Source organism: Aulonocara stuartgranti (genome assembly GCF_965226115.1).
Source record: "Aulonocara stuartgranti genome assembly, chromosome: 3".
In the NCBI taxonomy this organism is placed as follows: Eukaryota; Metazoa; Chordata; class Actinopteri; order Cichliformes; family Cichlidae; genus Aulonocara; species Aulonocara stuartgranti.
The window spans coordinates 75,182,811-75,200,242 of record NC_138941.1 but is presented as its reverse complement, the minus strand read 5'-3'; the positions used below and the strand labels follow the sequence as shown (position 1 = coordinate 75,200,242).

The following is a 17,432-nucleotide window of genomic DNA, read 5'->3' as shown; positions in this document are numbered from 1 at the left end:
TTTAAATAAAACTGAACTAAATTGAAACACTGTAACATTTAAAGGTTTTGAAAAAATCTGACATCATCTTCACAAGTAGACTGGGAGGCAGAGCCTTCAGTTTTCATTTTACTTCACAAACTGACCTTCATGCATTCAGCTTCTACTGGGATCTTCGTGATGGACATGACGGAAGCAGGTGAGGAACTCTGAGATGATGACATTTCTTGACCTGAGTCGTTGTCATCTTAGCAGCTGTTTGGTGGAGTCAGGAAGTGAATGATGAACTTTTAGAAAACCTCTGAACATTTAAAGAAACGAGTTGTGTTCAGATTAAATTCATTTCTTCAGAGGACACAAAACCATCAGAGTTGAACTCATCCAGATCTTTAATGTTCTAAAGAAAAAGAAACTCCTGATGGACTTTCAGGTTCCAGCTGTTTACACACTGACTGCTGTGAAACGTGTACAGTGTTCAGACTTCTAAAGAAATAAATGGCTTCACAGAGAATTAATTTGATGTCTGCTGAGAAACTGTAACTGTTGGATACTGTGAGGAAAACTGCTGAGCATGTGTGAGAGTGTCATGTTTAACGGCCTTTCAGAGAGTCACTGCCTTCACTTACAGAGTTTCTTTATGTCCTGCTTCATCAGCACTTCTTCACAGCTTCTGACTTCAAAATGATGGGTCATGAACAAGTGTTGAAAGGATTCCTACTAATGAAAGATATTTTTAATAGCCGCAGCAGCTCTTTCACTTCCTTTTACTTCTCTTTTGAGAAACTGCCACATGAAAACCAAACTGTGTTGTAATTCATCGTTTTAGATTCAGGATCCTGATGTTACCCTGAAGTCTAGAGCAGAATTAACCCAGCTTTGAGATCCTTCCCAGGTGCCTAAAACCCGACATACATCTCGCATCAGGTGATGTTAATATGTCACAAGAACCACCCAAAACCTATGACAATAATGATAATAATAATAATCGTTACATTACCATTCAGTTTTAGGGTGACAATAGAAAATTATATATTTATTGTTCTCACGTGGTATCAGACGGGATTATTTTAACAAACGAATGACATTTTGCCTGATAATTATTTTTATCCTCCTGTAACTTCCCTGTACAGAGAGCTAAAACCTCCAAAGTTTCAGGATTAGTTGGTCGTTCTAAGAAGTGTTTGTGAACTAAAAATCAAAAATGGGGAATACTGTTTGTCTGTGATTTGGAGAGCCCAGCGTGTGCTCCTGACGCAGGGCAAACCAATTATTTTGGGGACACCTGCCTTGGCACGACAGCTGTTGTGCAGGTGAAGCTGAAGACAATATATGAAGGCAAGATTGCGTAAGGTTGCAGGTCCAGATGACATCAGCTCCAGGCTCCTGAGGTGCTGCGCACATGAACTGTGTGGCATCCTAGGTTATCTGTTCAACCTGACTGTCACTGGGGAAAGTACCACAGCTGTGGAAGACCTCCTGTGTGGTATCGGTACCAAAGACCTCCCACCATCCCAAGGACCTCAGCAGCTACAGGCCGGTAGCCCTGACGCCACATCTGATGAAGACCCTCGAGAGGTTGGTTCTTAACCATCTGCGCCCCCTGGTGAGGTCTTCATTGGATCCGCTGCAGTTTGCTTACCAGCCTGGCATCGGGGTGGAGGACACCATCATCTACCTCCTGCACTGAGCTCTGACTCACCTGGAGAAGCCTGGAAGCTCTGTGAGGATCATGTTCTTTGATTTCTCCAGTGCTTTCAACACCATCCAGCCACGACTTCTGAGAGACAAGCCGGAGATATCGGGAGTGGACCACCACATGTCCCAGTGGATACTGGACTACCTCACAGAACGCCCACAGTATGTGAGGACACAGAGCTGTGTCTCTGATACGCTGGTCTGCAGTACGGGGGCCCCACAGGGAACTGTGCTGGCACCGTTCCTCTTCACCCTCTACTCTGAGACCTCTCCATCAACTCCCCACGCTGCCACCTACAGAAGTTCTCTGACAACTCTGCGATAGTCGGCCTCATCACAGGTGAGGACGACTCAGAGTACAGACAGTGGACTCTGGACTTTGTTGACTGGTGTCAGCAGAACCACCTGCTGATCAACGCCGGGAAAACCAAGGAGTTGGTGGTGGACTTCCGGAGACGCAGACCCACCACACTGACACCGGTGAACATCCAGGGAGTGGACATTGAGATAGTGGACTCTTATACGTACCTGGGTGTTCACCTGAATAATAAACTGGACTGGAGCCACAACACTGATGCTCTTTACAGGAAGGGTCAGAGCAGACGCTACCTGCTGAGGCGGCTGAGGTCATTTGGAGTCCAGGGAGCGCTTTTAAAGACCTTGTATGACTCTGTGATGGCATCTGTCATTTTTTACAGTGTTGTGTGTTGGAGCAGCAGTTTATCGACAGCTGAGAGGAAGAGGTTGGACAAACTCATCAGGAAGGCCAGCTCTGTTCTGGGATGCACCCTGGACCCAGTGCAGGTGGTGGGAGACAGAAGGACTCTGGCCAAAATAACATCTCTGATGGACAGAGTCTCCCACCCCATGCATGTAGATGTTGCTGAACTGCAGAGCTGATTCAGTGAAAGACTGCTGCATCCTCGATGCATGAAGGAGCGTTTCCGCACGTCCTTCCTCCCTGCAGCTGTCAGACTGTACGATCAAAACTGCTCCCAACAAACACAGATTACATCAGTGCTGTAACAACTTCTACTGTTATAACTGCACATTACTTTTTTCAGCTTATATATACACTATACATGTCTACTTTTTAATGCACAGGTACAATACACAATCTGCACTTTTCTAATTATTCTAAATATTCTTAACTATTTAAACATGTTTCAGTATCCTGCTCTGTTTGCACACGATCTGTACTCTAATTTTAACAACTGTACTGTACTCTGCTTTGGTAACTATTGTCCATGATGTAAAAATTGTGTTTCTGTTCTATGTCTTGTTCTGTTTGTATGTGTGTGGGTTTTTTTAAATTTTTAAATTCTTACTGCCCTCCCACAATGGCTCTGCGTCCCCTCTAGGGGACACGCACTCCCGTTTGTGAACCACTACCTTAGCTCATGCGATGAGACACATGATCAATAGTGTGCTAACAACCATCTCAAAGGACAACCCCACTTTGCTTTAAATATCTGTGACTCTACACCAGGGGTCCCCAATCCCAGTCCACGAGGGCCGGTGTCCCTGCAGGTTTTAGATCTCACCCTGTGTCAACACACCTGAATCACATGATTAGTTCATTACCAGGCCTCTGGAGAACTTCAAGACATGTTGAGAAGGTAATTTATCCATTTAAATCAGCTGTGATGGATCAAGGACACATCTAAAACCTGCAGGGACACCGGCCCTCGTGGACTGGGATTGGGGACCCCTGCTCTACACCATATGGGTTTAGAACTGAAGAAGCTTCTCAGATGAGAGGTGATACGTCTTCATGAAACTCCATTTGCTTTCTTTCCAAGCTCCTTAGACTATAATTGTGGTTATACTTTGTAATATAGATTTCATTGATCCATCATTACATTTACATATCCAGTTGTATGTACCCTACATGCATTATCACAGCAGAGCTGCTGTACTTACTCCACATGTCAGTACTTCCAAATGAGCTGTTAATCGGAGCTTTGTGTGATCTGCCTTTTGGTGAAGCAATGGTCCAGAAAGGGCAAAAAAGAGTGAAGCATTAAGGCCAATTACCACAATAAGGTAGCTGATGATCAGGCAAGTGAAGGGCTGAGCTGGTCTTAAGTACACCCACATGATTGCTGCTAATGATCTGCAGGTGAGCAGGGATAGACACACGAAAACTGGAACTCTGCTCAGAGGTTGGACTTAGGCCGGCTCATAACACAAACAGTGAATTCTTCCTAACTATAACTCATTAAACAAATACAAGTACAAATGTATAGAAGATACAGACTTCCTTCTTAACTGAACACGACAGTTTTGGAATCACTTGAATAATGGGTTACTCTGGTTCCACAGAAGAGGGGCCTGAAAACTGAAGGCTCTCCCTCCCATTCTACTTTTAAATACTCTAGGAACAACAAGTAGGCCTGCAGAGCGAGAGCGAAGTGCTCTAATAGGGTGATATGGTACTACAAGGTCATTAAGATAAGATGGGGCCTGATTATTTAAGACCTTGTATGTGAGGAGCAGGATTTTGAATTCAATTCTGGATTTAACAGGAAGCCAATGAAGGGAAGCCAAAACAGGAGAAATCTGCTCTCTCTTTCTAGTCCCTGCCAGGACTCTTGCTGCAGCATTTTGGATTAGTTGAAGGCTTTTCAGTGAGTTTTTAGGACATCCTGATAATAATGAATTACAGTCGTCCAGCCTGGAAGTAATGACATTTCTTGACCTGAGTCGTTGTCATCTCAGCAGCTGTTTGGTGGAGTCAAGAAGTGAATGATGAGTTTTAACAAAACCTCTCAACATTTAAAGAAACGAGTTGTGTTCAGAGTAAATTCTTTAAAAAGGTCAATCCTCACAAAGCTCCAGGACCAGACGGCATCCCAGGCCGGCTACTCAGAGTGTGTGCAGACGAGCTGGCAGGGTGTTCACCAACATCTTCAACCTCTCCCTGAGGCAGTCAGTGGTCCCCACGTCCCTCAAAGCATCCACCATCATTCCCGTTCCCAAAAAATCAGTGGTCTCCTGTCTGAATGACTACCGTCCTGTTGCACTGACATCCGTCATCATGAAGTGCCTGGAGCGGCTGGTCAAAGGTCACATCTGCTCCTCCCTCCCTGACACACCGGACCCTCTTCAGTTCGCCTATCGGACAAACAGAGCCACAGAGGATGCCATCGCCCTGGCAACGCACACCACCCTCACTCACCTGGAAAAAGGGAATACATATGCAAGGATGCTCTTCATCGACTACAGCTCGGCATTTAACACCATCGTCCCCTCAAAACTTGCCTCAAAGCTCATCCATCTGCAGATGGATTCTAAACTTCCTCACCAACAGGCCCCAGGTGGTGAGAGTTGGTAAGCACACCTCCTCATCACTCATCCTAAACACAGGAACGCCACAGGGCTGTGTGCTTAGCCCCCTCCTATATTCCCTGTTCACACACGACTGTGTTGCTAAACAAGAGTCCAACATCATCATCAAGTTTGCGGATGACACAACCATCATAGGCCTCATCACAGACAACGATGAGATGGCCTATAGAGAGGAGGTGATGGCGCTGTACGAGTGGTGGCTGGAAAATAACCTGACATCAGCAAAACTAGAGAAATGATAGTGGACTACCGGAAACGACCAGTCAGAGAACACCAGCTCATCCACATCAACGGTGTCAAGGTCGAAAGGGTCAGCAGCTTCAAGTTCCTTGGAGTCAACATCACCGAGACTTCTCCTGGACCCTTCACACAGACACTGCTATCAGGAAAGCTCGCCAGCGGCTTTACTTCCTGAGGAGGCTGAGGAAGTTTGGCTCCGTAAAGCTCACAGCATCATCAAGGACCACAGCCACCCCGCACATCAGCTGTTCTCCTTGTTACCATCTGGCAGACGTTACAGGAGTCTGTCTGCTCGGACTACAAGACTCAAAAACAGTTTTTACCACCAACCCATACGACACCTCAACCACAACACTTAAACACACACAACACACTCCACAGGACGCACTCAGAAGCTACCCTGCAGCTTCACAAATACTCTCTATAATCTGCACTGGTCACTCCACTTTATTGATATTCATATTTTAAAAAGTGCAATACTGTAATAACTGCCACTAAAAAAAAACAAAAAAACTTTTTTGTACTGTTTAGTTTGTACTGCTGCTCATTCCTGTGCAACATCCAATCTGTCGCCCCACACACACACACACACACACATTCCTATTTAAGATCTTCTTTATTTAATCACTAGTGTGTACATATATTTATATTTAGTCAGTTAACTGAAAATCTCTTTTTTCCTTTACTACATCTTATTAATATTTTGCTCTTTACTATTTTTCTATTTATTTTTTATTGTTTATATATATATATATATATATATATATATATATATATATATATATATATATATATATATATATATATATATATATATATATATATATTTCTACTGTACCATTCTGCTGAGTGACTGTCTTATGCTCGTCAAATACATTTCATTGTGATGTTGACCCTGTGCCAACTTGCATATGACAAATAAAACTGAAAACTGAGAGTCACTGCCTTCACTTACAGTTTCTTCACATCCTGCTTCATCAGCACTTCTTCACAGCTTCTGAATTCAAAATGATGGGTGATGAACAAGTGTTGAAATGATTCTTACTAATGAAATATATTTTTAATAGCAGCAGCAGCTCTTTCACTTCCTTTTACTTCTCTTTTGAGAAACTGCCTCATGAAAACCAAACTGTGTTGTAATTCATCGTTTTGGATTCAGGATTCTGATGTTACCCTGGGAGGTTTTTTTCAGGCTCATCTGACCTGGAACGTTCCCCACAGCGATGGCTGGAGTGATCGGATTTCGTTTTGTCTGGGATCACACGCTTCACCCTTAGCAGCAGGTCTTCAGCCCCATCTGCTGGTGAAAGTTCTACATTTCAAAGATTATAATGACACAAAAATTTACAAAAAAGAAAGTATTAGTTTACCCACAGGATGTAAATATGATGAGGAAAATGAATTATTTTCTTCTCATGAATACAAATAAAAAAAACAAAACAACACCAGCAGGCGGACATTCAGCAACAAACTAATCAAGGTTTGCAGCAGTTCTGGAAGTGTGTCTGTATGAGGACTGGGTGTTTTCCAGAGATTCCAGGAATCTGACTGGTTTGATAGATGCTACTGAAGCCCAAGATCTCATCCATATTGTGTTCAATAAACACAGTCTGAGTACTCACAGCTTGCCCATCTTCAATCATATCAGCCAGCCTTGTGGGGCTTTGAACAGCTCTAATTGCTTTCTTTGTTCTTGGATTAAGCTAGCTCCGAGCCAGCTCTGATCAGCCAGAACTCTGTGATCATGCTTCCGAATGGGTAGATGTCGTTCAATGTCCTCCATCGAGAGTCGCCAGGCAAACGACACAACTGACCATCAAGTATCCGGCAGCAATAATACGATGCTTGTGAACAAAAAATAAGCTAAGAAGCCGAGAGGAACCAATGTCTGACTGTGATGGCTTTGATATGGTTTTAATTAAAGATATTATTGGATGTATTGTGAAACCATTTACCTACCTACATTTGTAATCTGTCATTACAAAATGGTTTATTCCCTGATAAGATGAAAATTGCAAAGGTAGATCCGATATATAAAGCTGGAGATAAACATCTTCTCACAAACTATCGGCCGACCTCTTTACTACCGCAGTTCTCTACAATACTGGAAAAAATAGTTTACAATAGATTGTTTTTTGTGATAAAGCCATACAATGTACATTTTGAACAGCAGTATGGATTTAGACCCAAAAGAACCATCACACACGCCTTAATCGTTATAGTATAGTAGATATAGTAACTGCAATTGAAAACAAAGAATGTGCAGTCAGAGTTTTTTTATATTTAAAAAAAGCATTTGATACAGTTGATCACAACCTTTTACTCAACAAATTATGTACGAGTGGGGTCAGAGGGGTGGCTCATGGTTTAACAGTTACCTCAAAAAACGTAAACAATTTATCCAAATAAATGCCATAAAATCTAAATTGTAAACCATTGTGTGTGGGGTTCCCCAAGGATCAGTTTTGGGGCCGCTGCTTTTCATATCGTACATTAATGAGATATGTGCAATTTCAAAGTCTTTGAAAATAATATTATTTGCAGACGATACAAACTTAGTGTGCTGTGGAAGTAACTTGGAACAAATTCTGAATGAAGTAGAAAATGAATTAAATAATCTGAAGACCTGGTTTGACCATAATAAAATTGAACCTGAGTAAAACAAAATTCATTATATTTGGGAATTGCACACATTCTACCAATAGTAAACTGACAATAAATAACACTGAATTAGACAGAGTATGTGAAATACAATTCTTTGGTGTGATAATACATCACAAACTATCCTGGATCCCCCCACATTACTCATATCAAAGGCAAAATACCAAAGTCTCTGGAAATTCTCTACACCGTTAAATCAAACGTCACTATAAACTCTGTGTTATTCTATTATACTCCTGTACATGACATACTATGTGGAAGTGTGGGGAAACAAGTATAAAACACCCATCCAATATACATTCTGCAAAAAAAGAGCAATAAGGATAATTAATAAAACTACTTCAAGAGAACCATCAAATTCACTTTTTATCAAATTAACTATTCTCAAATTTAAAGATTTGGTTGACCTCAGAACTGAACAAACAATGTACAAAGCAGCAAATAAATCTTTGCCCCACTACATTCAGAACTTGTTCCAAATAAGACCAAATACTCCTGACCTGAGAGGAATCCAGCAAGCCAGTAGGAAGGACAAATGTGTGTATGTTTATGTGTTGTATATGAGTTTAGACTTGTATATAGTTAAACATGTATGGATCATATAACTTTGAATTCTGTATATGGATTTGTTAGTAATGAAATTTGAAAAAAGGAGGTAGGAACAGGAAAAGTGTAAACTTCATCCTACTCCTTTTCGAACACACATTGTGTAGACAGAGAAATATACATGAAAACTTGATTTTAATTTTTTTTCAAAGTTTTGTTTCTTTTTTTCTTTTCTCTTGTTACTTCAGCTAAATTTGCATGTTCGAAATAAAATTCTATCGCTCTCTCTGTCTAAACATCTCTGCAGGACAATTGGGCTCTCCCTAGCCCAGGCTTCTCATCAAGAATAGGGTGTCAATTTCGTTAAGGGACCAGTTGATCAAATCCATAGTTATTTAGGTTTTAGAGAACAAGACTGAGAGACTCTCTGAGGGTTAGAGTTAGACGAGACTAGACTAGACAAGGACACTGAAGCCAAGCAGCAAAGATAAGGGAGAGCGTGAAAGATGCATCTGCCGAGAGCCCAGAGCAGCGTGGAACAGCTTTCCTCAGTCAATCAGGTCGGCTGACTCTGTTATTTGTTTTAAATGACAGCTGGAAACTCATTTTTGTAGGTTTGGATTTCCTTAATCTTTTCGCTTTTCGCATCAGATCTCAAAATGGTGGAGCATTGATCAAACTCTTATAACCTCTGGTGCCCCCACCTTATCATAAAAGCCTAAACATTCACATGCTTTCTCTCACACGGCGCCTAAGCTACGACCTTGGCTCCCTGTTTATCTGCTCCTGCTGAGATGGGGCAGAAAACTCCAGTATACTCTCTCTTCTAATCAGACAAATAAGGCGATGACTTTCTGCGAACAGTATTTCTTATAACTCAGCAGTATAATGCATCATAAAACAATATCATTCATTCACAATAAATCAGCAGTCTAATGTAATGCAAATCAGTTTAACAAATGTAATAGTTATCACCTTCTTCTAATTCAGGAGAATAATGCAAACTAAAACTACATAATAATTCACAATCTTTAATTAGGGGTCTAACGTGGCATAAAATAATATTATAATCCCACACAGTAAACATGTTTGAATGTTTCCTGTTCCTCTGATGGTTCTTCCTGTTGGATAAAGTTGGTTTGGAATAACATGTTCTTATAGGTTTCAATGAACTTCAAACTGTGATCCACTTACAAAACTGTCTCATGTTATTGGAACGATCCACATTTGCATCCATTCACGGTACATTTGACATCTGAACATGTTTGTACACATGATGAAAGGACAGATGGTGTTTGTGTGTCCTTCTTAAACTCAGTGTGGATGTTTCATCATGTAGAACGACTTAGAACAAAGTCTTTGGGAACATTTGGAGAACACGTTTAGGAAAGTAACATCCTGGTAGAACATTTTCTTAAAGCAAAGCAGAGCTGCAACATGACTGTGAGGATTCAGAAGAATAAAGTCAGAATACTTTATTATTATGAAGACTAAAGTGCACCTTAATGCTGCCGATGAACACACATGTTCTTTGTGAAAGCATGTGTGAGCACAGCTGACATGCACCACACTGACCCCACTCGCCCCATTTCTTCATCCACTTCTTGCTCTTGTGCTTGAAATGAGACGCAGCAAAAGTCAGAGGCTCTAAAATCCACACAAAGGGGGCTCGTTAGATCAGGATACTGGATGTGATCCATAGAAAACATGGATAATACACCACTTTATTTGAAGACATCTGTAGCACTGCCTCAGTTCTGGATGTTTCCACAGACTCCTCTGTGCACCTAAAGAAAAGGTCAAAGGTCAGCAGCACATGTAGTTGGGACAATTCTTCATTTACAAACAACAGTCGCACAAACTATACTATTATTTTCCTCCAATTACAAGTTTTCACTTGCAGAAATGGTCCTGTGTGATTTCCAGGCTGTGATATAAAAACTAGTTCCTAATGGCAGCGACTCACTCAGTAAACATGTGTTTCCTTCACCAACCTCACACACAGATCCAATAAGATCAGGAAGTGGGCAGTATAGTACAATATGTGTTATTTTGTACTGTACTGCCCAAACTAAAGATCTGCTGAAGTGTTGGAAATGATCCAGATGTTTATTTTGGACGATACAGCAGAAGATCAGACATGAAAGTGGAGATAACACAGAAGACCTGCAGCAAAGGGTCAGAGGTCAGACTGGGCCCCTGGATTCAACAATGAGCCAATCATCATCAAGCAGTGACTAAAGCAGAGCCCTGACGTTCTAACATTTATCACACAGTTAGAACAAATGTCTGCTGATGACTTCATCTCATGAAATGACTGATAGATGTCAGTTCATTGATCAGCTGAGCTGCTGATCTTCATCGTCACAGAAACATTCAGCTTGTTTCAATCAGTAAATAACTCCCACTACTCTCAGTTTGAACTGTTCCCACTTAAAATGCTGTGACAACAGTCATCATTGTAGAACTTCACAAACATCACGTGTTGTTTTCCACATGTAAGATCAGCAAACACACAGAGACTTCCTGTTGCCACACACGGCCTCTAAAATCTCTTCCACGGTTTCTGTCTGAAGTCCACTCTCTGTGTCGGATCCACAGGAAACAACAAGATCTTATTAACATGTTTTTCAATGTGTCTCCTTCCAAAAAGTCCAACCAATGAACAAATGTGTGTATTTGTGGAGGCCGAACAAAAGCATGACACATTTCTCTGTTTCTATAAACTGGTGTCAAACACAAATATGAAGCGTTTCATTAACAGACTCCAAAATGCCCCCACAGTGAATCAAAGGGAAATCCTACAGTGTGGCCAGAGAATCTAATGGCTCCAACATCAACACATCCACAATGTTGGATCCAGTTCTGCCTCACAGAGTTACTAAGACACACCCTCTGCCAGCATTACAACAGCTCCACCTGTTTCACCTGCCTCCTCAGCACAACTGAATAATAGTACAACACAACAGTCTGTGTACAGACACACACTGACCTTTCAAATAGTCAAAGGAGTCAATCAAACACAGCTAGTTTAGTTATTTCTTGTGTGAGTCTAAAGTGAATGGAAATAAACATAAAATAAAATAATAAAATAAAAACAGTTGTTCAAGTATCTTTATTCCTCTGAAGCAGCTGCATTATAACCAATCTGCTCCCTTTTGGACATTGGAAATAGCCTTAAATAACTATTGTTATATTTTTTGCAGTTTCTCCTCCTCTTGGACAGACGACTCTTGAAAAAACATTTTTGAATTTCAATGTGACTTTTAACTGGATAAATATCAGATATATAAACGTCCCTCTGCAAAAAACTGATTCCAGCTTCTACCTCACATTAGGAATGTTTTTGTGGCTCAAGATGACCTGATATCTTTCATGATGGAGACATTTGACACATGTTTCACATATTATAGACCAACAAGTTATTCATAGCAGTTTAAATATGGGGAGTCACTTTTGGGCCCAGCAGATAAAACAGAGCCAATATTTCCTTCTTTATTTAAGTGACATGTGTCACAGATGTGACCTAGTAAAGTGTAACTGAACATTAGTAACTTTATTAACGCTCTCATAGTGTGCTTTGAAGTTAGCGTCAGCTAAAGTAATATACTAGGAAAAAACTATTTCCAGGCTCAACTTCCATCATACAGATGATGCTCGTGGCAAAAGAGTCTTTTCATTATGAAATCTGTTTCTGTTCATGAGGAAATCATATTCAAACTGATTAAATAGACATTTTTCAGTAGTTAGCTGCTATGCGCCAGTCTCAGTGTGAAGTGAACTGGAGTCTGTCTGTACTGGATCTGGATTCATCGTCGTCCCTGCAACAGCGACACAGCGATCCGGCTCACCGATTGGTGATAACGACCTACTGAGCCTGCTAGCAGGTGCAGGAGGGCCAATCTGAGCCACAGTTATGGGGCTGATAACTGCTAGTAATGGCCATTGATGGACTGTGCACACAAAAAGCAACAAAAAGACTCAATCAGGACTGGTGATAGTTCAATGTTTGTCTGTGATATCTCTCACACTGAGTCCAAACATGGCTCTGTTTTACGCCGGGCTGCTCAGCGCACACACAAACCTGGGGGTGCCACCCGGCCCATCAGCCATCAAATCAGCCTCATATATATATATATATATATATATATATATATATATATATATATATATATATATATATATATATATATATACATATATATATATATATATATATTGGTTGGAAATGCTCTTCATTAAGGACGGCACCTGTCACTGGTTTAATATCATGCAGTTCCTCACTGTGACCACCTGAGGGCAGTAAGCTGTCATCAGTCAGTATCTCTCTGCTGACAGTGTCAGTGTTTCTATCAGTTTAATAATATCTGTGTTCACATATAGAGCATCATTGTCACACTGATGAACATTAGTGCTTAAACGCTGCAGTGAATGTGTCCTAATGTCAGTATTATTGAATGTGGGGAGTTGTAGTTACTGACAGCATGTCGTGCAGGGCGCATCTCCCTTTTAGAGGTAATGTGAAAGAGAAATAAAGTGTTAAATGGTCTACTGAGCAGTGTTTTGTCTTCTATCGGATGCCTCTGAGGAATCAAAAGAACTCGGTGAAGTAGTGATATTAACAATCACAATATTTGAAAATGCTTCAAAACTTGGGCTTGTGAACGATTCCAACAGCTTCATGCATCTGTTAAACTTAGCTGAATAACAAAACATTGAACAGGTTTTACAGAAATACGATAATAGAAGCAACAGTAGTTAAAGACAAGCATGTTAGCTATATAATGGTGCATTATATAGGAACCAGAAGCCACAGGGCAGATGATCCCTGAACTTCCCAAACTGTACGATGGATTTTGTCTCCATCGTGACAGATCTGTTTGTGCCGCACAAGCTCCGCCCTCATAGAGGCACACTTGTCTCAGTGTGTGGGCTCATGTTTCATTTGTCAAGCTTTAATAAACTGGAGGAGGAATAAGTGTGCTCCCTTATGTCCATTGTTTGGACAGAAACAGAGTAAATGTAAGGGAACATTTTATCAGCTCGACTTAACCAAAAATCAGCTGTTAAAAGAAATCGATGAAAACAATTCTTGCACAGTCGAGTTGGTGTAACAGATAAAGAAGCAGGAGGTTTAGCAGACATTGGCTTTTAAATATGAATCATTGAATTTAAACAAAGAGCTTCATTACTGTGAAATTGAACTGTAGCCCTATCAGAGCTGTGATTAAGATGGAGATTCTCCAAACATTAGGAACTAATGTCTGAACAACAATTATTCATGATTGATTCTTTATTAGTGTTTCTGTATACAAGATCTTAGTATCCAACATAAACATAGGCTGAAGCTGGACTCTCACGCCATGCCAGTGGTGCTGTTACACTGTCAACACACCACCACCATACTTTAGTCACTTCACCACAACACATATCAGGACAGACTGTCAGAAGCTCACTGACAAGATTACAGTTTAAAAAAAACAAAAACAAAACAGCCATATAAAAAATACAATAAAAAATAGTCTGTGCAATATCTGTGTAACATATGAACACAACACTGAGAAAGCAACCAAGTTTATTTGACATCAAAAATGACAAACACAAAGAAAAGAAATGATTAATAAAAGTCGATGTTCATTATTTAGCACATCGATTCAGCACAGTGGACAAACTTTTTAACGAAACAATGTGATACAGAACATATGCAATGCTATATAGGAATGTTTACACATTTCTAAGAACATTCAAACAAAGCTGTTTCCAACACACTGCAAAATATTACTGTTGAAAATATCTGAAAAACACAAGACCTTTGCTGTTTATTAGATAAGCCACATGCATTATGATACAATCAGATTCTGCTTAGAACTGCATTCAACACTATTAAGCCAATATTTCCCGCTTATATGGCTTAAACATTTTCAAATGATGAGCTTCCAACAATGAGTGAAACAGTAAGAGCATGTGGAGAGTTTGGAAACATCCCATTAAGAAAGAGAAATCATTATGAAACAATGGATATTAATCGAATTATGAAGCAGTTTTATATACACTTATACTCATCAGAGTGTAGTAATACAGATGGGAAGATGCGGGAATTTCTAGAGAAGGTGCCTGTTGCATCGTTATCAGAAAGTCACAGGAAAGAGTTAAATAACCCTGTGACAGAGGAGGAAGTGCGACTTGCTATTAACTCCCTTAAAGGAGGAAAAGCACCAGGGCCTGATGGTTTCTGCCCAGAGTTTTATAAAAAACTAAGTCACCTTCTTGCAGGACCATTGACTGATATTGTTAAAAGATTTTATTATGTTTATGTATAGAAGTACATTTCATTTGAGGTTCTCTAGATGTGTTTGCTCTTTGTACTAGAGAAGTTACACTGTGCAAGCTCAGCACGAAGTCTCTATCGTTGTATGTTATCTCTTCCACTCATGTGTCTGTGATCGTTGTATGTTATCTCTTCCTGCATGTGACTGTGACGCAAACATGCTTGAGTATAAATAAAGGGTGGCAACTGCTGCGGAGTGTGAGTCTCTGTTTGAGCTCTCACCCGTTAAACCTGCAAACCTGTCTGAGTGTCATTTATTCTGACCTGAGTTGCATTACAGGAAAACTCCTGACATTTCTGTTTTTAGACTCTTTTAAGAATGAACAGTTGCCCCCAACACTCAGACAGGCTAATATTTTGTTAATTCTAAAGAAAAATAAATCTACAGATAGGTGTGAATCATACAGACCGATCAGTCTCATTAATGTCGATGCTAAATTACTCTCCAAGTTATTAGTAAGGAGGCTTGAGGGCATTCTCCCACTGCTCATAAACCCTGATCAAACAGGCTTTATCCAAAATCGTTTCTCATCTACTATTAAATATTATACAATACTTGAATCAGACAAATCATAAAGCCTATGTTATATCTTTAGATGCCAAAAAGGCATTTGACAGAATCGAGTGGACATATGTATTTAGTGTATTAGAGAGATTTGGCTTAGGCGAGGGTTTTATTGCATGGATTAAAACTATCTACAAACTTCCAAAAGCTTGTGTCATAACTAATGGTATACAATCATCAGCGTTTCCATTGCAAAGAGGTACGAGGCAAGGCTGTCCCCTGTCCCCTCTCCTCTTTGCATTAGCACTTGAACCTCTAGCTGAGGCTATTCGCCAGCACCAAGATGTGCATGGTATAACAGTGGGTGGAACAAATCATAAAATAGCATTGTACGCTGACGATATTCTGCTGTTCTTATCAAAACCAGAACAATCAATACCGGCTATTATGTCTACCATACATGAGTTCAGCTCATTCTCTGGTTACAGAATTAATTTTGGGAAATCAGAAGTTATGCCACTGGGTGATCAGATTAACTCCTTGCCAGATTTCTCTAATCCCTTTCAATGGTCCCCCAGCGGCTTTACATACCTTGGGCTAAACATTCCACCAGTTCTTAAAGATTTATGGAAACTGAACTTATCACCAGTTATAATAAAAATCAAAAAAGATTTAGATAGATGGCAAAAACTGCCGCTTTCTCTTATGGGGCGTGTGAACTTAATTAAAATGAGCATTCTCCCGCGTTTATTATATCCCCCACAAATGCTACCTTTATTGATCACTCAGAAAGTTTCTTGTGATATAGAAAAAGCCTTTTCAAAATTTATCTGGCGTGGCAAGAAACCTAGATTAAGGATTGGAACTCTACAACTAGGGGAGGCTTAGGCCAACCAAATTTAATTTTTTATAATTGGGCATGTCATAGCCGTGTCTTATGGGAGTGGCTACATGCTTATCTAAATTCTAACTCTCAACTAGACTCTTGGTCCACTTTACCTTATTCCCTTTGGAGCTTAGCTGTCTGTGACAAAAAAACAATATCAAAAAATGGGGATTAAGAACAACCCAATCATTTATAATACAATATGGGTCTGGGGGGAAATGCGTAAAAGGTTGGGTAGAGAAGATTGCACTTCATTCTTGACTCCTCTAGTGAGAAACAACGATTTTGTTCCAGGAATGTCTTGTAGCATGTTCGATAAGTGGCACAAAAAGGGATTAAGGGCAATTGGCGATTTGTATCAAAACAACATTCTGATGAACTTTGAGCAATTGCAGTCAAATTTTAATATCCCTAGAGACCATTTTTTTGGCTTTCTCCAGGTTCGTAACTTCGTTCATTCTAGAATTCCACAGTCTTCAGAAATAGTTATATATGATGATATTGAGACATTTCTTATTAAGCAAAAAGACAGAACTCATTTTATCCCAGCTTTTTACTCTCTCCTATATACTCTTAGTAGCAACACACTGAGCGCCATTTATAAATGGGAGAGAGATCTTAATAATCAATACACCGAAGAGGAGTGGAAAGGAGCCATTAATATGAGTAGTTCCACTTTTACTTGTAACCACTTGCGAGAAACCCAATACAAAATCATTCATCGCCTTTATATAACTCCTAATGTCTTGCATAAGATTGCACCTCATATTTCCCATTTTTGTAGTAAATGTCAAAAAGAAACTGGCACTTTTTTTCATTACTTTTGGGAATGTAAATTAATCAAAAGATTTTGGAGCTTCATTTCTCAAGAACTAAGTAATATTTTTAACAACCTGATTCAAAGGGACCCTGGGTATTTTCTTCTTGGCCTACCCTCAAAAGAAGTAACATTGAATTACTTGCAGCGCAAATTATGTGACAAACTATTGCTGGTAGCTAGGAAATGTATTCTCATTAATTGGGTTAAGGATAAACCTCCCTCTGTGACGTTGTGGTACAGAGAATTATTTAAAGTTATTCCTCACGAAAGAACTGCTGCTATTTTAGGAGGAAATGAGGGTCTCTTTCTCAATGTTTGGTCCCCTTTGCTTTCTTATTCGCCAAATGATTTGTCCCAACTGTTGAGGGGGGGTGGTTGCGATTAAGATGTTCTCAATTAAATAGGAAGTAAGTGTAAAGGA

General features: G+C 40.1%; 2 protein-coding genes across 2 annotated transcripts in view; one reads left to right on the top strand and one right to left on the bottom strand.

The window, feature by feature from the left end:
- The window catches only part of LOC309703496 (uncharacterized protein), a 288,348-nt gene that overhangs the window by 8,830 nt on the left and 262,086 nt on the right, over positions 1-17,432 (bottom strand). The window lies entirely within an intron of this gene.
- Positions 1-17,432, top strand: part of LOC309698985 (uncharacterized protein) — a gene marked incomplete at its 5' end in the record, with an annotated part of 49,483 nt that overhangs the window by 26,579 nt on the left and 5,472 nt on the right. The window lies entirely within an intron of this gene.